Source organism: Rhipicephalus microplus, chromosome X (assembly GCF_043290135.1).
Source record: "Rhipicephalus microplus isolate Deutch F79 chromosome X, USDA_Rmic, whole genome shotgun sequence".
NCBI lineage: Eukaryota > Metazoa > Arthropoda > Arachnida > Ixodida > Ixodidae > Rhipicephalus > Rhipicephalus microplus.
The window spans coordinates 93,766,763-93,788,840 of record NC_134710.1 but is presented as its reverse complement, the minus strand read 5'-3'; the positions used below and the strand labels follow the sequence as shown (position 1 = coordinate 93,788,840).

The window sequence follows — 22,078 nt, the reverse complement described above, 5'->3', positions numbered from 1 at the left end:
TTATCAGGGATCGATTCATTACACAAGAGGCTAAAGTCTGGAACGTGGTTCGTAGGGTAGCAGGAAGACAAGTACATACACTCCCACTCGTTAACACACAGGGCGACAGCCTGGAAAATCAGGCAAACTTCCTCGGTGCCCACTACGAGCAGGTGTCTAGCTCATCACACTATACTCAAGCTTTTCAAAGATATAAAGCAAGGATAAAAAGCAGAAACTAGAACACAAGTGTACAAACTACGAGGCATACAACCAGCCTTTCAACTTAGCTGAGCTACAAACGTCACTAAACTCCTGCAGTAATTCTGCCCCAGGCCACGATCGTGCCGTGTATGAATTGTTGAAAAACCTGCCGCTCGAAACGCGAAAAACATTACTCTCACTATACAATGCTATCTGGTTTTCTGGCGTCATCCCCGCTTCCTGTAAAGAGGCTATAATTATTCCCATTTTAAAAGAGCGCAAGGACCCTTTCTCAGTTTCAAGTTATAGGCCCACTGCTCTTACAAGCTGCCTTTGTAAACTTTTTGAAAAGATCATAAACCGTCGACTTTTACATCTCCTTGAAACACAGTCTGCTCGACCGATTCCAGTGTGGGTTTCGAGAGGGTAGATCCACCACCGACCTTCTGGTGCGTATCGAGACACAGATCCGAGACCCTTTCGCCCACAAACTTCCTCTCTGTATTCCTCGATATCGAGAAGGCTTACGACACAACATGGCGTCTTGGCATATTAAGAGACTTGTCTCACCTGGGTGTGCGTGGTAGAATGTTTTGCATAATCCAGAGTTACTTGTCCAATCGAACATTCCGTGTCCGTGTAGGCAGTGTTCTCTCCAAAACATTTGTCCAGGAGACGGGAGTACCGCAAGGTGGTGTACTTAGTTGTACACTTTTTATTATCAAAATGAATTCCTTGCACCTGTCCATCTCCCACAATATGTTCTATTGTACATATGTCGACGATGTTCAGCTTGACTTCAAGTCATGAAACTTGGCAATATGTGAGTGACAGGTTCAGCTGGTCTTAAACAAGGTCTCCAAATGGGCAGATGTAAACGGATTTTGACTTAACCCCCAAAAAAGCACGTGTGTCTTGTTCTCTCGAAAGAGAGGCATGCACTCGGAACCTGACATTCGACTGAACGGGCAACGTCTGTCTGTCAAAGCCGAGCATAAATTCTTAGGCTTAATCTTGGACAACAAGTTGACCTTCGTACCACACATGAAGTACTTAAAAACAAAATATTTAAAAGCCATGAATGTTATAAAAGTGTTGTCACGTACTACGTGGAGTAGTGATAGGAAATGTCTCATGAACACGTATAGAAGCCTCATTCGCACCCGCTTAGATTATGGGGCCGTTGTTTATCAGTCTGCGACTCAAAGTGCTTTGAAGATGCTGGACCCCATGCACCATTTGGGCATCCGCCTTTCTACGGGTGCTTTTCGCACCAGCCCTGTAGAAAGCCTTTACGTTGAGTGAAATGAATGGTCGCTTCATCTACAAAGAACTTATATGTCCTTTGTATATTTTGTTAAGAGGAAAGCAGACGAGAAGCACCCCTCATACTCTACTATTAATGATTTGTCGAGCTACATTCTGTTTCGAAACAGGCCTTCCGTGAGGCAGCCATTCTCAGTACGGCTGAAGGGTCTAGCTGAAGAAACTGGAGTGCCACTTGAACGCAGTTTAATGGCTCCAGTAGCATACCCGCCCCCGTGGCAGTGGCAGACTATAGACTGCGATGTGTCTTTCCTAGAAGTTACAAAACGTGCGCCTATTCCCCATATCCGAACATACTTCCTGGAACTTCAACACAAATACACACGTCCCGAGTTCTTTACAGATGCTTCTATGTCTAACTCCTCTGTGTCCTACGCTGCTGTGGGCTCATCCTTTTCGGATGCTGGCCCTCTACATCCAGGCACAAGTATCTTCACAGTGGAAGCTTACGCGATACTTGTGGCTGCTAAACACATCAAACAACTACAAATACAAAAAGCAGTAATTTATACGGACTCCCTCAGAGTGGCAACGGCTCTGCACAATCTTAAAAAAACCAAAAAAACCTCGGTCCTCGTCTCACTTTACTCCACTTTATGCACACTCTACACACTCAAACAACATGTTGTAGTGTGCTGCGTGCCAGGGCACCGTGAGATTCAAGGCAACGTGATGGCGGATCAGCTTGCTGCATCCGTCCACGAAAACACTGCGACTACACCCATATCAAACCCAGCCCTTGATCTTAAGCCGTTTCTCAAACGAAAGCTCAGGGACTACTGGCAGAGCAAGTGGGATAGACACACACAAAACAAACTACACGTTATTAAGCCACACCTTGGCCATTGGCCGCCAGTATCAAAATCACGTCACACAGAGGTAACACTAACGAGGCTCAGGATAGGACACACATACACGACACACTCACATCTTTTGTCCGGTGGCAATCCACCATTGTGTGACAGATGTGGTGAAGCACTAACAGTCCTTCACATTTTCATCCAGTGCAAACAACTAGACACTCTAAGAAAACAACACTTTTCATTACCCTACCGACAACATATACCTTTACACCCTGCAATGTTCGTCGGTAGGGAACCACTGTTCACTCATAAATCAGGGGTACCTTCTTTAAGAGATGTTCGCTTTTATCATGTCATATACCCAGACAATGCGTAGCGCAACCTCTTAAGAGAGATTGCTGCTGCAGTGACTACATTTAAAAGCACTTGCCTCGCAGCCCTTGGACACAAGGGCGCTGATGAGGCACTTGTGCTAGTGCCAAATATTTTTACATGTTTTATTATCAAAACCTTTGTCACCCTTTTTTACTATGCATATTACGCCACTGTCATGATTTTAATACTTATGTTTTTACCCGCATTATCGCGAGGAATTTTAAGGCCCCTATACAGCCACGCAACATATCATTGTCCACATCTCTATTCATCGAAATGGCGCTCTTTGGCCATCAATTGGCCCTTGCGCCACAAAGCGCCACACATCGTCATCATACAGACGGTTCATTTCGAAAGTGTCTTATTTTTTGTAACTCGTATGTCCATAACTATGTGATACATTTTGTACAGTCTGTAAATATGAGTTTTTCTCAGCCTTACTAGAACTTCTACAGCGTTTTCTTCCTCTGCAAGTGACCAAGAAGTCCGTACTGCCGCATTTGGCATAACGGCAGTACGTTACTTTTGACTTTGCTATAGCACCACGGATGGTGCGTCTCGGGCGCCGTTGTGTAGGGTTGCTCTAACAACATAAAAAAAACCTACATTTTACTGGAACAATGAAGTGTTCAATCTTGATGTAAACTGTGTCATTTTTGGAAATGCGGCACAGAATCCATTCAAATCCCGCTACTCACTGCTAGGGCGTGGCCTGTAATAACATTGATGAGGGAGAAAATGAGGGCTGTGAGAGAGGGAAAAACAGAGAAACTAAGGTTGTGGCCGATAAGACATTATTTACGGGGTGGTATTTGAACTCGCGTGCCCTCTAACCTGGCCAGCGTCATAACCACTCGGCTATCTAGGCACGTAGGGAGATCATAGCATGGCATATCGAGGGGGAGAAAAACGGAAACGAGGTTGAGGAGGAGGAATATGAAGAGGGGAGCTAGTAAAGCGTACCACAGAAGGCATGAAAGGGCGACAAATTGAGGGAAATGAATGCATAAAAAAAAGAGAGACAGAGAGAACATCTATGAAAGACAGAGAAATAAATAAACAGTGAAAAAAAGACAATAAAAAAGGAAGCGAGCAATGCGTCGTCTAGTGACCAGATATTGCACCACCTGGTCAAGCCACGCATGCGTAGTAGCCAAGCTATACTCATCGGTGGAGTCTCCGCGCGCAACCTCCGCTCTATATAGTGCAAAGCCTGGCTGCACCCGATCGTGTCCAGAGTGTCATGGTGCATGCTAAGAAAGTGCATACTTCCGAGCATAGGGTTTCCTAAATATACACTAGAGGGAACTCTGGCGCAAGTGTCTATGGGAGCTGCAACGCCTGGCGCTTCAGAGAGCATGAAAATTATGGGTATGACATGCATTTGTCTAGTCTTCGTGCTTTACATTTGTTCTGGCTTCGCGTGGCTTGAAGCTGCTTTGTCACGAAACAACAATCGGCAAATGTTCGGCATTTACACTTCACCACCTTAATATTTTTTGGCTTACCTTTTACCATCGCGTTATATAGTTCGAAAAAATGTGTTCTTTCATTCGAAACAAAACAAAAACACAGCAAGAACCGAAGCCACAAGTGTGGGTCACCACCTGCAAGCATGAAGACTAGGCAAATCCATACAGTACTCATAATTCCTATGGTCGCTTAACAATCACAGCGTCAGTGATTGATAATTTTAGGAAACTGTGTGCACGCGAGGAGGAAGTCATGCATATTGAATTTACATGTCGTTAGACGAGGAGTGCAAGCGGCGACGGGTCCGTGCTTCATTGTGCCTGGCTTTGCGTAACTTAGTGCAAACTATCCGCACTTTTAGGGGCGTAGCACTTCAGGAGCGAGGCTTGCCTATCCGTATGGTATCCGTGCGCATAGCTACAGTCGAGACATATGTGAGGCACAAAAAGGTTTAACAATAGACTAACATCAATCATAATTAGGACCAAACAATATAAAACACCTGCAAGCACAAACCCTCCACGTAGTCGGTGGCTTCATTGTAGATACTGGACCTTAAATCCTCGCTTCGCCCTCTCGTCATGATTGACTTTGTGAAGATGCGTGGACATTTTTTTTCCATTTCTTTTGTGCATTTAGCAGGCGTTGTTCGCCTTTAGGTAAGGCTGCTTGCTTGCTTGGCTCTTGTAATTTGGCTCTTACCCACCTTAAGTGATTGGATAGTCAGCATATTCTTCTTTTTCTCCTTATCTCATGGCTCATACCTAATGCAGGAAAATGGCTGAGTACTAGGTGAATTTTTCAATATTTTCTTCAGTTTGTTACTCGTATATGCTAGAATAAACTAATATAACAAAGTACGAATTATTGGAAGGAAATATTTAAAGGATGGAGAATTCCACAAGATTAGACTGACTCATGAATTCCTCAATGGGGAAGAAAACATCCCTGTGAGTGTAGCCCAGAGTAGAGGTGCCAATAGAAAGAATAACTGGTTCTGATACTTCCAGACCCCGATTTCGAGGAGGTAGAATTATCGATCTTATCCTGAATTAGGTGAAATGGTGACATGATGGAAAGTAGCGATTAGTGGTTTTCTCCTTATTACAAAAGGAGCACAGGGGGATAAGCTCTAAATTTGCTCTATTCAGGTAAACATTGAGCAATGTAACACGGTAGCAAAATTGTGTTATAGCCACTTCCACTATTCTCGACCTCAATAAATAACTGCACCCAACAATAGAACGTGCTTATATTCTGGGAAAGGTGCCAATAAACCCTTTCATATGCTTCTTATGAATGTTAGTGAGCGAAATCCTGCCATTGTGATGTATGCGGTGAATGGCGAAATAGGAATGATCGGTGCCGAATTCGCTGCCTTTGCTAAAGAATCAGCCCTTTTGTTTAAACAACAAAGCTTTGTAGCGCGGTACCCAAATTAAATGAATACGCTGAAGGTGAGTAAGAACTAGTACTTTAAAATACCTTTATTTAGCATAGGCTTTTCACCAGTTGCGGAAGAGATCGAAAAGCGCTCAGATAATTAGTCAGTGATAATGGCAACTACTATAATTAAAATACTCAACTTTCATAAATATATAATTATGGCCATAAATTCAGCCATAAAAGCAGGAATAAAATCAAGCAGTCGTAATAAAAAAAGACCACTCTAGTTTAGGGCAAAATATTTATATGGCTGATTCATCCTCAAATTGCGGTGTATCCGTTGGAAAAAGCAAATTTGTTGGCAGAGTATTTAGATATTCTTGTAACAGTGCATTTAAAATGGCACGAAGTAACTATTTCCTTGTTTATTTTTACTGTGTCTTCGCCTTTCCTTTGCAACCAAACAAAATAACAAACATTTTGTCGAATACATTGTGTTGGTTTTTCGGTTTTATGTGGATGAGGCTTCGCGATCACCATCACCAAAATAGGCTACTAGTCAAGCCTGTTTTGTTCAGTTAAGAAACGTAGATGTCACATTTTCCAGTAGGGCGTTGGCTTTCCAACTTGTGAATGGGGCCTTAGCAACGTGATGGTGAGTGCAGACATTGAGTGGCTATTTTTACATGGCGAACACCTTTACTGCGGCGCAATGGCAAACAAAAAGTTCTTGTTTACAAAATACTTCAAACTTTATGAAAATCTTTTTTATACAAAAAACTTTCGATCACTGTAACGGAAATTTTATTATTGATTTAGGCTGATGGATTTAGGCTATACATCTTCAACACAAGCGTTTATTTTTTCAGGGGTATCGCAAGTTGTTTACGTCGATTCAAGAAGACGCTCTGCGGGCGCCTTGCGATATTCGGTCACTAAGAATGACGATGATGATGTTTGATGTTTTGTGGCGCAAGGGCCATTTCATGGCCAAAGAGCGCCAGGTCACTAAGAATAACTACATTGTAGAAGAAATTGAAACAGGCAAAAAAAAAAAGATAGGGCCATGTCACGACCACAAAAACGCTCTTTGTTTTGCCAATTTTTATTTTCATTATAATATTTTTATTGCTCATCACAAACCAATTCGCCTCTCATTATCAAGTTGTTAAGCTGATTGACGTAGCTCACTGCATAGTCCGCTCTGAATGAGATAAGATTTGACTGTCATTTGCTGTTAAAGCTTGCACGTTTACTAATTTATATCCTCGTTTTGATGCGAATGGCTGCTGACAGACATATTTTGTAATTGGTTCCCTGTGAATAAAACCGTTGCTTATGAAAACTTAAAAATATGTGAGTTTATATGATAGTCCACTGGGCGTTGCGTTTGAATTTCGCAATTCTTCAGTAATATATATATATATATATATATATATATATATATATATATATATATATATATATATATATATATATATATATATATATATATTAACAGACAATTTTATATAGTAAAACGGGAACTTATATATATATATATATATATATATATATATATATATATATAAGGGAAAGAAGTGTATACCTAAGGGCTCGTTTTTCCGTGTTTTTAACACAATAATAATGAGATATCACAGACAGTAATGCCAAGGAATGTACAGGGGAAGTTATTAACATTAATGGAATGTAAATAAGAAGAAAGAAAAGTGGATGAAAAAATTACCAACTGTAAGCAGGAATCGAACCTACGACCTTCGAATTACGCGTTCGATGCTCTAACCACTGAGCTATTACAGCGGCACTCCCTCCATCCACTTTTTTGGGTTTATCTGTGAATTTAGAAGTAGGAGCGACAGTCAGCGCCATCTATAAGCCAAACAACGAGTGTGAAAACACTCTTATGCACATGTTTGGCGTCACGTAGCACGTGAACTTATTATGAGCGGGCAGCTGATTAATTGTCCCTCTTATACAACCTAAACACACCAAGTCTGCCAGTACGAGACCCTCGTTCAATGAAATAAGGGAAAGAAGTGTATACCTAAGGGCTCGTTTTTCCGTGTTTTTAACACAATAATAATGAGATATCACAGACAGTAATGCCAAGGAATGTACAGGGGAAGTTATTAACATTAATGGAATGTAAATAAGAAGAAAGAAAAGTGGATGAAAAAATTACCAACTGTAAGCAGGAATCGAACCTACGACCTTCGAATTACGCGTTCGATGCTCTAACCACTGAGCTATTACAGCGGCACTCCCTCCATCCACTTTTTTGGGTTTATCTGTGAATTTAGAAGTAGGAGCGACAGTCAGCGCCATCTATAAGCCAAACAACGAGTGTGAAAACACTCTTATGCACATGTTTGGCGTCACGTAGCACGTGAACTTATTATGAGCGGGCAGCTGATTAATTGTCCCTCTTATACAACCTAAACACACCAAGTCTGCCAGTACGAGACCCTCGTTCAATGAAATAAGGGAAAGAAGTGTATACCTAAGGGCTCGTTTTTCCGTGTTTTTAACACAATAATAATGAGATATCACAGACAGTAATGCCAAGGAATGTACAGGGGAAGTTATTAACATTAATGGAATGTAAATAAGAAGAAAGAAAAGTGGATGAAAAAATTACCAACTGTAAGCAGGAATCGAACCTACGACCTTCGAATTACGCGTTCGATGCTCTAACCACTGAGCTATTACAGCGGCACTCCCTCCATCCACTTTTTTGGGTTTATCTGTGAATTTAGAAGTAGGAGCGACAGTCAGCGCCATCTATAAGCCAAACAACGAGTGTGAAAACACTCTTATGCACATGTTTGGCGTCACGTAGCACGTGAACTTATTATGAGCGGGCAGCTGATTAATTGCCCCTCTTATACAACCTAAACACACCAAGTCTGCCAGTACGAGACCCTCGTTCAATGAAATAAGGGAAAGAAGTGTATACCTAAGGGCTCGTTTTTCCGTGTTTTTAACACAATAATAATGAGATATCACAGACAGTAATGCCAAGGAATGTACAGGGGAAGTTATTAACATTAATGGAATGTAAATAAGAAGAAAGAAAAGTGGATGAAAAAATTACCAACTGTAAGCAGGAATCGAACCTACGACCTTCGAATTACGCGTTCGATGCTCTAACCACTGAGCTATTACAGCGGCACTCCCTCCATCCACTTTTTTGGGTTTATCTGTGAATTTAGAAGTAGGAGCGACAGTCAGCGCCATCTATAAGCCAAACAACGAGTGTGAAAACACTCTTATGCACATGTTTGGCGTCACGTAGCACGTGAACTTATTATGAGCGGGCAGCTGATTAATTGTCCCTCTTATACAACCTAAACACACCAAGTCTGCCAGTACGAGACCCTCGTTCAATGAAATAAGGGAAAGAAGTGTATACCTAAGGGCTCGTTTTTCCGTGTTTTTAACACAATAATAATGAGATATCACAGACAGTAATGCCAAGGAATGTACAGGGGAAGTTATTAACATTAATGGAATGTAAATAAGAAGAAAGAAAAGTGGATGAAAAAATTACCAACTGTAAGCAGGAATCGAACCTACGACCTTCGAATTACGCGTTCGATGCTCTAACCACTGAGCTATTACAGCGGCACTCCCTCCATCCACTTTTTTGGGTTTATCTGTGAATTTAGAAGTAGGAGCGACAGTCAGCGCCATCTATAAGCCAAACAACGAGTGTGAAAACACTCTTATGCACATGTTTGGCGTCACGTAGCACGTGAACTTATTATGAGCGGGCAGCTGATTAATTGCCCCTCTTATACAACCTAAACACACCAAGTCTGCCAGTACGAGACCCTCGTTCAATGAAATAAGGGAAAGAAGTGTATACCTAAGGGCTCGTTTTTCCGTGTTTTTAACACAATAATAATGAGATATCACAGACAGTAATGCCAAGGAATGTACAGGGGAAGTTATTAACATTAATGGAATGTAAATAAGAAGAAAGAAAAGTGGATGAAAAAATTACCAACTGTAAGCAGGAATCGAACCTACGACCTTCGAATTACGCGTTCGATGCTCTAACCACTGAGCTATTACAGCGGCACTCCCTCCATCCACTTTTTTGGGTTTATCTGTGAATTTAGAAGTAGGAGCGACAGTCAGCGCCATCTATAAGCCAAACAACGAGTGTGAAAACACTCTTATGCACATGTTTGGCGTCACGTAGCACGTGAACTTATTATGAGCGGGCAGCTGATTAATTGCCCCTCTTATACAACCTAAACACACCAAGTCTGCCAGTACGAGACCCTCGTTCAATGAAATAAGGGAAAGAAGTGTATACCTAAGGGCTCGTTTTTCCGTGTTTTTAACACAATAATAATGAGATATCACAGACAGTAATGCCAAGGAATGTACAGGGGAAGTTATTAACATTAATGGAATGTAAATAAGAAGAAAGAAAAGTGGATGAAAAAATTACCAACTGTAAGCAGGAATCGAACCTACGACCTTCGAATTACGCGTTCGATGCTCTAACCACTGAGCTATTACAGCGGCACTCCCTCCATCCACTTTTTTGGGTTTATCTGTGAATTTAGAAGTAGGAGCGACAGTCAGCGCCATCTATAAGCCAAACAACGAGTGTGAAAACACTCTTATGCACATGTTTGGCGTCACGTAGCACGTGAACTTATTATGAGCGGGCAGCTGATTAATTGTCCCTCTTATACAACCTAAACACACCAAGTCTGCCAGTACGAGACCCTCGTTCAATGAAATAAGGGAAAGAAGTGTATACCTAAGGGCTCGTTTTTCCGTGTTTTTAACACAATAATAATGAGATATCACAGACAGTAATGCCAAGGAATGTACAGGGGAAGTTATTAACATTAATGGAATGTAAATAAGAAGAAAGAAAAGTGGATGAAAAAATTACCAACTGTAAGCAGGAATCGAACCTACGACCTTCGAATTACGCGTTCGATGCTCTAACCACTGAGCTATTACAGCGGCACTCCCTCCATCCACTTTTTTGGGTTTATCTGTGAATTTAGAAGTAGGAGCGACAGTCAGCGCCATCTATAAGCCAAACAACGAGTGTGAAAACACTCTTATGCACATGTTTGGCGTCACGTAGCACGTGAACTTATTATGAGCGGGCAGCTGATTAATTGTCCCTCTTATACAACCTAAACACACCAAGTCTGCCAGTACGAGACCCTCGTTCAATGAAATAAGGGAAAGAAGTGTATACCTAAGGGCTCGTTTTTCCGTGTTTTTAACACAATAATAATGAGATATCACAGACAGTAATGCCAAGGAATGTACAGGGGAAGTTATTAACATTAATGGAATGTAAATAAGAAGAAAGAAAAGTGGATGAAAAAATTACCAACTGTAAGCAGGAATCGAACCTACGACCTTCGAATTACGCGTTCGATGCTCTAACCACTGAGCTATTACAGCGGCACTCCCTCCATCCACTTTTTTGGGTTTATCTGTGAATTTAGAAGTAGGAGCGACAGTCAGCGCCATCTATAAGCCAAACAACGAGTGTGAAAACACTCTTATGCACATGTTTGGCGTCACGTAGCACGTGAACTTATTATGAGCGGGCAGCTGATTAATTGCCCCTCTTATACAACCTAAACACACCAAGTCTGCCAGTACGAGACCCTCGTTCAATGAAATAAGGGAAAGAAGTGTATACCTAAGGGCTCGTTTTTCCGTGTTTTTAACACAATAATAATGAGATATCACAGACAGTAATGCCAAGGAATGTACAGGGGAAGTTATTAACATTAATGGAATGTAAATAAGAAGAAAGAAAAGTGGATGAAAAAATTACCAACTGTAAGCAGGAATCGAACCTACGACCTTCGAATTACGCGTTCGATGCTCTAACCACTGAGCTATTACAGCGGCACTCCCTCCATCCACTTTTTTGGGTTTATCTGTGAATTTAGAAGTAGGAGCGACAGTCAGCGCCATCTATAAGCCAAACAACGAGTGTGAAAACACTCTTATGCACATGTTTGGCGTCACGTAGCACGTGAACTTATTATGAGCGGGCAGCTGATTAATTGCCCCTCTTATACAACCTAAACACACCAAGTCTGCCAGTACGAGACCCTCGTTCAATGAAATAAGGGAAAGAAGTGTATACCTAAGGGCTCGTTTTTCCGTGTTTTTAACACAATAATAATGAGATATCACAGACAGTAATGCCAAGGAATGTACAGGGGAAGTTATTAACATTAATGGAATGTAAATAAGAAGAAAGAAAAGTGGATGAAAAAATTACCAACTGTAAGCAGGAATCGAACCTACGACCTTCGAATTACGCGTTCGATGCTCTAACCACTGAGCTATTACAGCGGCACTCCCTCCATCCACTTTTTTGGGTTTATCTGTGAATTTAGAAGTAGGAGCGACAGTCAGCGCCATCTATAAGCCAAACAACGAGTGTGAAAACACTCTTATGCACATGTTTGGCGTCACGTAGCACGTGAACTTATTATGAGCGGGCAGCTGATTAATTGTCCCTCTTATACAACCTAAACACACCAAGTCTGCCAGTACGAGACCCTCGTTCAATGAAATAAGGGAAAGAAGTGTATACCTAAGGGCTCGTTTTTCCGTGTTTTTAACACAATAATAATGAGATATCACAGACAGTAATGCCAAGGAATGTACAGGGGAAGTTATTAACATTAATGGAATGTAAATAAGAAGAAGGAATCGTAGGTTCGATTCCTGCTTACAGTTGGTAATTTTTTCATCCACTTTTCTTTCTTCTTATTTACATTCCATTAATGTTAATAACTTCCCCTGTACATTCCTTGGCATTACTGTCTGTGATATCTCATTATTATTGTGTTAAAAACACGGAAAAACGAGCCCTTAGGTATACACTTCTTTCCCTTATTTCATTGAACGAGGGTCTCGTACTGGCAGACTTGGTGTGTTTAGGTTGTATAAGAGGGACAATTAATCAGCTGCCCGCTCATAATAAGTTCACGTGCTACGTGACGCCAAACATGTGCATAAGAGTGTTTTCACACTCGTTGTTTGGCTTATAGATGGCGCTGACTGTCGCTCCTACTTCTAAATTCACAGATAAACCCAAAAAAGTGGATGGAGGGAGTGCCGCTGTAATAGCTCAGTGGTTAGAGCATCGAACGCGTAATTCGAAGGTCGTAGGTTCGATTCCTGCTTACAGTTGGTAATTTTTTCATCCACTTTTCTTTCTTCTTATTTACATTTCATTAATGTTAATAACTTCCCCTGTACATTCCTTGGCATTACTGTCTGTGATATCTCATTATTATTGTGTTAAAAACACGGAAAAACGAGCCCTTAGGTATACACTTCTTTCCCTTATTTCATTGAACGAGGGTCTCGTACTGGCAGACTTGGTGTGTTTAGGTTGTATAAGAGGGACAATTAATCAGCTGCCCGCTCATAATAAGTTCACGTGCTACGTGACGCCAAACATGTGCATAAGAGTGTTTTCACACTCGTTGTTTGGCTTATAGATGGCGCTGACTGTCGCTCCTACTTCTAAAAATTCACAGATAAACCCAAAAAAGTGGATGGAGGGAGTGCCGCTGTAATAGCTCAGTGGTTAGAGCATCGAACGCGTAATTCGAAGGTCGTAGGTTCGATTCCTGCTTACAGTTGGTAATTTTTTCATCCACTTTTCTTTCTTCTTATTTACATTCCATTAATGTTAATAACTTCCCCTGTACATTCCTTGGCATTACTGTCTGTGATATCTCATTATTATTGTGTTAAAAACACGGAAAAACGAGCCCTTAGGTATACACTTCTTTCCCTTATTTCATTGAACGAGGGTCTCGTACTGGCAGACTTGGTGTGTTTAGGTTGTATAAGAGGGGCAATTAATCAGCTGCCCGCTCATAATAAGTTCACGTGCTACGTGACGCCAAACATGTGCATAAGAGTGTTTTCACACTCGTTGTTTGGCTTATAGATGGCGCTGACTGTCGCTCCTACTTCTAAATTCACAGATAAACCCAAAAAAGTGGATGGAGGGAGTGCCGCTGTAATAGCTCAGTGGTTAGAGCATCGAACGCGTAATTCGAAGGTCGTAGGTTCGATTCCTGCTTACAGTTGGTAATTTTTTCATCCACTTTTCTTTCTTCTTATTTACATTCCATTAATGTTAATAACTTCCCCTGTACATTCCTTGGCATTACTGTCTGTGATATCTCATTATTATTGTGTTAAAAACACGGAAAAACGAGCCCTTAGGTATACACTTCTTTCCCTTATTTCATTGAACGAGGGTCTCGTACTGGCAGACTTGGTGTGTTTAGGTTGTATAAGAGGGACAATTAATCAGCTGCCCGCTCATAATAAGTTCACGTGCTACGTGACGCCAAACATGTGCATAAGAGTGTTTTCACACTCGTTGTTTGGCTTATAGATGGCGCTGACTGTCGCTCCTACTTCTAAATTCACAGATAAACCCAAAAAAGTGGATGGAGGGAGTGCCGCTGTAATAGCTCAGTGGTTAGAGCATCGAACGCGTAATTCGAAGGTCGTAGGTTCGATTCCTGCTTACAGTTGGTAATTTTTTCATCCACTTTTCTTTCTTCTTATTTACATTCCATTAATGTTAATAACTTCCCCTGTACATTCCTTGGCATTACTGTCTGTGATATCTCATTATTATTGTGTTAAAAACACGGAAAAACGAGCCCTTAGGTATACACTTCTTTCCCTTATTTCATTGAACGAGGGTCTCGTACTGGCAGACTTGGTGTGTTTAGGTTGTATAAGAGGGACAATTAATCAGCTGCCCGCTCATAATAAGTTCACGTGCTACGTGACGCCAAACATGTGCATAAGAGTGTTTTCACACTCGTTGTTTGGCTTATAGATGGCGCTGACTGTCGCTCCTACTTCTAAATTCACAGATAAACCCAAAAAAGTGGATGGAGGGAGTGCCGCTGTAATAGCTCAGTGGTTAGAGCATCGAACGCGTAATTCGAAGGTCGTAGGTTCGATTCCTGCTTACAGTTGGTAATTTTTTCATCCACTTTTCTTTCTTCTTATTTACATTCCGTTAATGTTAATAACTTCCCCTGTACATTCCTTGGCATTACTGTCTGTGATATCTCATTATATATATATATATATATATATATATATATATATATATATATATATATATATATATATATATATATATTCAAGGGAAAGAAGTGCATACCTAAGGGCTCGTTTTTACGTGTTTTTATTTTTGAGACAATAATGAGATCTAACAGACAATAATGCCAAGAAATGTATAGGAGAAGTCATTAGAACCACTGTAAAGTAAATAAGAAAAAAGAAGTGGGTGAAAAAATGAATTGCCGTGAGCAGGAATCGAACCTACGACCTCCGAATTACGAGTACGACGCTCTACCACTGAGCTATCACGACGGCTATTCCCGCAGCCACTTTAAGTATTGGGTTTATCTGGGAATTTAAACGTGGAAGTGTCAGCCAGCGCCACCTGTAGCCATGGCGGCGAGTGTGGTACACTCTTTTTATGAGCCTGTATAACACCACGTAGCGCGTGAACTTATTACAAGCTGGCAGCTGACCAATAGACCAAACACGAGTGCCCCCGTGTTTTTTCGCAATGTAGCAGTACAAGTAAAAATATTGCTTTTATATTGTTGCATAGTATACATAGTGTGTCAGCGAAACATGAAGAAAGCTTCAAAAAAGTAGATCTTGTTCTAAGGAAGAAAACATGTTTCTGTCTTAACAACCACAAGGTATTACGAAGGCTGTCTATGCCTCGCCTTGTCTTCATAGCACATTAGCGCGAGGTTATATGAGGCGTTTTTTCTTCCTAATAGAGCCAAATGCACTTTAAATTACGCTGAAAAAAACGCACTTTTTTCTACTGACAAGGTTGAGCCTGCTCAAACAACTTTTTTATAATAATTTCCTCTCCCCTAAATACCACAAACTTATAATGTGGCTATATTCTACATAGCCCAATATCGACGGTAATGTGGTGTGAAGTTTGTATTTGGTAGATGGTAATCCATCTAGTGAGAGCGACGACACCGAGCTGTACTCTGCATCAGACTACGAGTCCTCGGAATATGACTTCGAACCTGTGCTCTACCGCAAGGCCAAACGAAGAATCATGAACGCATCATCGGCATCAAGTACAGCCACTGTGAGGACAGCGCCTCAGCGATGGCCTCACTCCATTCTGTTTGTGCCGCAGACTACTACTGCCAATCTACGCTTCCTGAACAGGCAAGCACTTTCCTTGTACCTTGAAAACATTGTGCCTAACGAGATTAAGGACATCAGGATAAACACGAGGAAGAATACTTTGGCAATCGACGTGAGGAACCCGAGTGCACTGAACATGCTACAGCATGTGTCAGAGCTGGGAAACATCAAAGTCCGATCCATCATACCAGCGAATGGTGACACCGTAACAGGAGTTATCTATGACATAGACACTGAAATCGCCAATGAAGATCTTCCTGTACTGATAAAACCAGTGAGGGAAAACAACGTCATTGTGCATGCTGGTCGCCTAGGCAACTCTCGTTGTGTGCGACTAACATTCAAGGGTGACTGTCTTCCCTCTTACGCGAAGGTTGGCCATTTCCGTCACCAGGTTCGCCCATTTATTCCGAAGCCTATGCAGTGTTTCAAGTGCCAGAAGATTGGCCACGTGAAGGGCGTTTGCAGAAATTCCGAAGTGTGCCCCCGATGCGCTGAACACCACTCAGAAGACGACTGTAATGCAGCTATGTTGAAATGCCCCAACTGCCAAGGAGCTCACAGTGCTTCCTCCAAGGACTGTCCTCAGATTAAGAAAGAGATTTATATTCTGAGGCAAATGGCGCGAGACAACTCGACTCACAGAGAAGCTGCGCAAAAAGTAAGGCGAAGGCGCCGTCATCGTCGAAGGTCCTCACGAAGGACAGTGCAAAATCTGACGAGAAAGTCAGAAACTCAAGTGAACTCGACAGGCACGGCTCCTAGCACGGCAAACATCTGCGCTGAACACCACTCAGAAGACGACTGTAATGCAACTATGTTGAAATGCCCCAACTGCCAAGGAGCTCACAGTGCTTCCTCCAAGGACTGTCCTCAGGTTAAGAAAGAGATTAATATTCTGAGGCAAATGGTGCGAGACAACTCGACTCACAGAGAAGCTGCGCAAAAAGTAAGGCGAAGGCGCCGTCATCGTCGAAAGTCCTCACGAAGGACATTGCAAAATCTGACGATAAAGTCAGAAACTCAAGTGAAATCGACAGGCGCGGCTCCTAGCACGGTAAACATCTGCGCTGAAAGAGAAGATGCTGGAAGATCTCTCTCTCCAAAGGAATGGCCACCCCTTCAGCCTAGACAATCTGTTGAGCTTCAACAGAAGCCGCCTACATGACCTGTTGAGCCTCAACAGAAGCCGCCTCAAAAACAAGCACAAAATGCTGCAACGGCCGGGAAGCCACATCATCGCGTGATGGTGATGCTAAGATCATTAGTGGACACCATTCGCATGTTGTTAAGCGACATGAATACACCGTCAGCCAAAAGTGCCCTTCAAGTACTGGACACGCTTAGTCAAGTGATAGCAGCCCTAGAGTAGACCATGGCTAACCCACCACTGTCTTTCAGGGATGAGGTTCGTAAAGCAGCTATACTGCAGTGGAATGCCAGGGGACTGAGATCGCGCATTGGTGACTTTCGTCGATTTGTGTACGTCAATATGTTTCCCGTAATCGTCATTTGTGAGCCGAACTTATCGAGTGCAATACGACTCTCGGGATACGAACCTTTTATGTCGTCTACTGTTACTGAAAGCAGCAAGGTTCTGGTGTACATTCGCCGAGACCTCACTTACATCCTTCAACCTGTACCACCTCATGACGGAAACCAATACGTATGCTTAAGAGTGAAAAAGAGGAAGCTCAACATCACTGTGGTTGGCGCATACCTATCGCAATCAAGCCGCTTCGATCCAAAAAGACCACGAGACATCATAGCGTTACCTCCTGACCCGTGTGTTATCATTGGGGATTTTAACGCTCATCATACATTATGGGGAAGTCAGAATACCAACATGAAGGGCAGAAGCTTGGTGTTTTTTGCCTCCGACAACCAACTTTGGTTACTGAACGATGGCAGTCCTACATTTTTACGTGGCTCCACATACAGTAGCTGTCTCGACTTGGCTTTTGTTTCGCGAAGCCTAGTGAAACGCACTAAATGGTTCACGGATATAGAAACGCATGGGAGGGATCCCATTCCAACATACGTCAAGATCAGAGGATTGTCGCCTCCTAAAGTGCGCGACATGGTTAAAAGAGTGAACTGGAAAAAATTTCAGTCCCGTATGGAAAACCAATGCCAAGAACACATATTCGATTTACAAGAGGCCATCAAGAGCACTGTAAAAGAGACTGTGTGTATGATCCCATGCCCTGTAAGAATCATGGACATCGACATAGAGCTGGAGCGGCTTCGAGCCTTGCGACGACGAGCTGAAAGAAGGTACCGGCGCACGAAGGACATAGAAGATTTACGGACTGCTAGATGTATGCAGAAGAAGATCAAACGTCGGTTGGACAAGCTATAATTCCAACGCTGGATTACTTTCTGCGAGTCACTCGACCTTCGTAAGCCTTTATCGCAGATATGGAGGACGGTTAGAGGTTTGCGGTCATCACCCATTCAGAAGTCACCTTTCAAGGCCTTAGTCCTTCACCAAAATCGACCAGATGTGGACGTTGCTGAAGAGGTCTGTGCCTGATTATCAGGACAAACTACAGCCATCAGCAGCTCACCACTTTCGAGCAGTTGTCCGCCACCACGTGACACCTGTATGGACTTCCCGTTCCCCATTCAGGAGCTCAAAGCAGCACTCGCTTCATGCAAACGGACCTCCGCACCAGGACCTGACGGAATCTCCTACAGAGCCCCATGTCATCTGGGTGAGCGCGCGAGAATAGCTCTACTTCAGCTATATAATGATTGTTGGTTAGAGGGCACTGTCCCCTTAAGTTGGAAAACTAGTCGTCGAGTACCATTACTAAAACCTGGAAAATCACCATTGGAACTCTCCTCCTATCGCCCGATCGCATTGGCTAGTTGCGTGGGTAAAGTGATGGAGAGAATGATTCTCGGCCGACTCGAGTGGTACTTGGAGTATCATGAGATCTACCCAAATGCCATGGCTGGCTTTCGATGTGGTCGATCATCGATCGATAGCGTCATCGACCTAATCACGTACGTTGAACACGAGAAAGGCCGTAAGCGTCTTTGCGCCTCTCTGTTCCTTGACGACAAAGGAGCCTATGATAACGTTACACATGAAGCCGTCCTTACCACACCAGAAGAGATTGGAGTGGGTGGCCGAATGTTTAAGTTGATACGCAGTTATCTCCAAATGCGATCCTATTTTGTGAGTACAGAGACTGGGAACACGTCTACACATTTCAGTTGTCCTGGCGTCCCTCAGGGTGGTGTACTGAGCCCCGTGCTATTCAATATAACACTAATAGCTCTCCATACGCACCTACCAAACAATATTTATCTATCAACATACGCTGATGACGTCTGCATCTGGACATCTGCGGTAACTCGCCTGCAGTTACGAGCGAGAATACAGAGAGCTGCTACTGCAACTACTTTGTATCTACGCAATCGAGGCCTGGAAATTTCCTCCTGAAAGTGCGCTCTTCTGGCATTTACGCGCAAATCCATGTCGATTTACAGAGTGTCAATTAACAGTCGAAATATACCATATCGTCGATCTCAAAAATTTCTGGGTGTCATAGTCGACAGAGACATATCATGGAGCCCTCATGTGTCGTATTTGAGAAGCGATTGACAGGCACATGCCATCTTTTCAAGTTTCTCGCTGGAAAGACTTGAGGAATGCAGCCTAATGCTATGTTACGACTGTACAGGGTGATTTTCCTTGGCTTTTGACGATACAGTCTGCCTGCATTATCAAATGCCAGCAAAGCAAGTCGAAGCATGATACAAAGCGTTCAGGCACAGGCGCTTCGAATATGTCTAGGTCTGCCTCAGGGTGCCTTAACAATGGCGACTATAGCTATAGCCAAAGACCACCTCGTGCAGACCCATATTGAAATTGAAGCTTTGAGAACACACATAAGGCATGTGGCCGGACTCCCCATCACCACCTAGCCTCTCTATCAGTGGATAGACCTCATACTTCCTTTTGTCGAACAATAACTACACATGGTGACTCCCTACCAACTGGCTTTGCGCCAGCGGCGAGACCTTCAATTCCTCCATGGTGCCTCAAACAGCCAGTCATCAACCTGACAATACCAGGCATCCAGAAAAAACGAGATTTCTCAATACCAGCCCTCATGCAACTCGCCTTACTTCTGCTGTACGAGAAGTACCAAGACTGCACCCACGTCTACACCGACGGCTCCGTCCTGCCAAACAGCTCAACAGCAGTGGTCGTTATTCCAACGCACGCCACAACCATCAAATTCAGGGCAGCTCATGCAACCACAACAACGGCTGCAGAGCTTGCAGCGCTTCGCACTGCGCTGCGTTTCGTTAACGACCAAAGCACGCAATGGTGGACGATTTTCTGCGACTGCAAGGCGACATTGCAGTCACTTCTGTCAAATCTACGCCGTAGTCCACACGAGCAGTTGGTATTTGAAACAGCAGAAATGCTGCACCATATAACAGAGCTAGAAAGGGCACCACATTATATTTCAGTGGTTGCCAAGCCACTGTGGAATTATCGGTAACGAACGAGCTGATCAAGCTGCCCGTTCAGCCCATACAGAAGACAACGACCAGTCAATACCTCTCTCAAGGACGGACGCTGGTAGGAGGCTCCGCTTTCTTGCTCGCCAACGCTCCATGGCTCTTTGGAATGAGCCTCTCTTTACGCATGCAAGATTACGATCCCTTGATCCAACTTTAAGCATGCAGCGTCCAACAAAAATTCGAAGAGGCGACGCTACTGCTCTGTGCAGACTATGGTTGGGAGTCGCGTTTACCCGTGCGTACGCGTTCCGCATAGGTATGGCCGACACCGCCGACTGTGCACATTGCGGAGATGAAGAAACAATTCGACATATCCTGTGTGACTGCCCGAAATACAACCTGGAAAGACAACACCTTTCTAATAAACTAAACAGGTTAGATGACCAGCCGCTGTCAGAAGAAAGTATACTGCGCCATCGTCATGACTCATCGTCACAGAAGAAAGCCGTGCATGCGCTACTGGGCTTCTTACGAACTACTGGCCTGTCGGAACGCCTCTGAGTGGACTGATTTTGTGTGTGCGTGTGTGTCGGTGTTTTTCTCTTATTTATTTTTTTACTCTCCCTTTATCTTTCAACCCCCTATTCTCCAACCCCAGTGTAGGGTAGCATACCGGATACTAGCATCTGGCTAACCTTCCTGCCTTCCTTTTTTCTCGTTTCTCTTTGTCTCTCTCTCTCTCTCTCTCTTGTATTTGGCTCATATAGACTGAAACATTTCATTTGGACATGAATTAGCCAGTGAAATAAGTGTGAAATGGTTCAAGTGTACGGTATAGCAATATTTAACGACATAATTGACATCATACTTGTCCTTCCATCGCTGCCGTGCTTCCACACATGGGCGTAATGGCATCAAGAGACTTGAAGAGCGAGTGGTCTTACCTGGCAAAAGGCGCACTATTCTAGACTGTCTTCAGTGTTTTCCTCTTTCTGGCAACAATTGAAGGCCTTGAGAAGTGTTCCAATCAGTGTTGTGCCATGCCTTTTCTAACCACTTCTTCTTGGTTAGGGAATAAATAGACGCCCGATATCTTTATTTCGTACCTATTTTATTTCAAGTATACCGTGTTGGAGTGAACGGAGGACAAGATACTGTTGCACTAAAGCCGAGAACAAGCACTAAGATGCAAAAAGAAGCGGACAAGTCAGCCTTTTACTCTTTACCAAATCAAGTTTTGTCACCGAACATCATGTCTTTCAATAGGTGCCAACTCGCGCTAGAAACCCTAATTGTGGAACATAAACACGATTACAAAGAAGCTAAGACACAAATGAAACATTTTGGGTGGGACCAAATTTGTTATTTTGATTATGTTTGCTGGCGCAGAGCTGGTTTAATGAATGTGGCTCGCTTTGATTAAACAGTTGGAGAACTTGACTCATTTATGATTAGAAACTGCCTTTTCGAGCTAATGTTACAACAACGAAGTGTCCCGTTTTGATTATAACTGTTCTAGAAATTGAAGATACTTAGGCATGCTTTACGTTTCACTGAAATAGCCTAGTTTCAGTTTCTGCATATGGCTCTTTTAGAAAATGAAATCACAACATATCCACGGAGTGAATGATGATTGGTGGGGCGAAGCGTTCGTAAGCCCGTCCGTGCTTTCGTCCGCCCATTCGTTCTTGCTTCCGTTCGTCCATGCACCCATCCGTCTATGCGTCCGTCCGTGCGTCCGTGCGTGTGTCCGTCAATCCGTGTGACCGTTGGTGCATTCGTCCTTCCGTGCG

At 43.0% G+C, this 22,078-nt stretch overlaps 1 long non-coding RNA gene and 6 other non-coding genes across 9 annotated transcripts in view; 6 read left to right on the top strand and 1 right to left on the bottom strand.

Moving 5' to 3' along the window:
• Nucleotides 1–22,078, top strand: part of LOC142775657 (uncharacterized) — a 320,531-nt gene that overhangs the window by 22,772 nt on the left and 275,681 nt on the right. The gene's annotated exons all lie outside the window — the stretch shown is intronic.
• On the top strand, nt 12,680–12,752 carry TRNAT-CGU (transfer RNA threonine (anticodon CGU)). Its single transcript has one exon. It is a non-coding gene; the product is annotated as a tRNA-Thr (tRNA).
• Nucleotides 13,138–13,210, top strand: TRNAT-CGU (transfer RNA threonine (anticodon CGU)). The gene has a single exon. It is a non-coding gene; the product is annotated as a tRNA-Thr (tRNA).
• Nucleotides 13,594–13,666, top strand: TRNAT-CGU (transfer RNA threonine (anticodon CGU)). The gene has a single exon. It is a non-coding gene; the product is annotated as a tRNA-Thr (tRNA).
• Nucleotides 14,050–14,122, top strand: TRNAT-CGU (transfer RNA threonine (anticodon CGU)). Its single transcript has one exon. It is a non-coding gene; the product is annotated as a tRNA-Thr (tRNA).
• TRNAT-CGU (transfer RNA threonine (anticodon CGU)) lies at nt 14,506–14,578 on the top strand. Its single transcript has one exon. It is a non-coding gene; the product is annotated as a tRNA-Thr (tRNA).
• On the bottom strand, nt 14,910–14,981 carry TRNAT-CGU (transfer RNA threonine (anticodon CGU)). Its single transcript has one exon. It is a non-coding gene; the product is annotated as a tRNA-Thr (tRNA).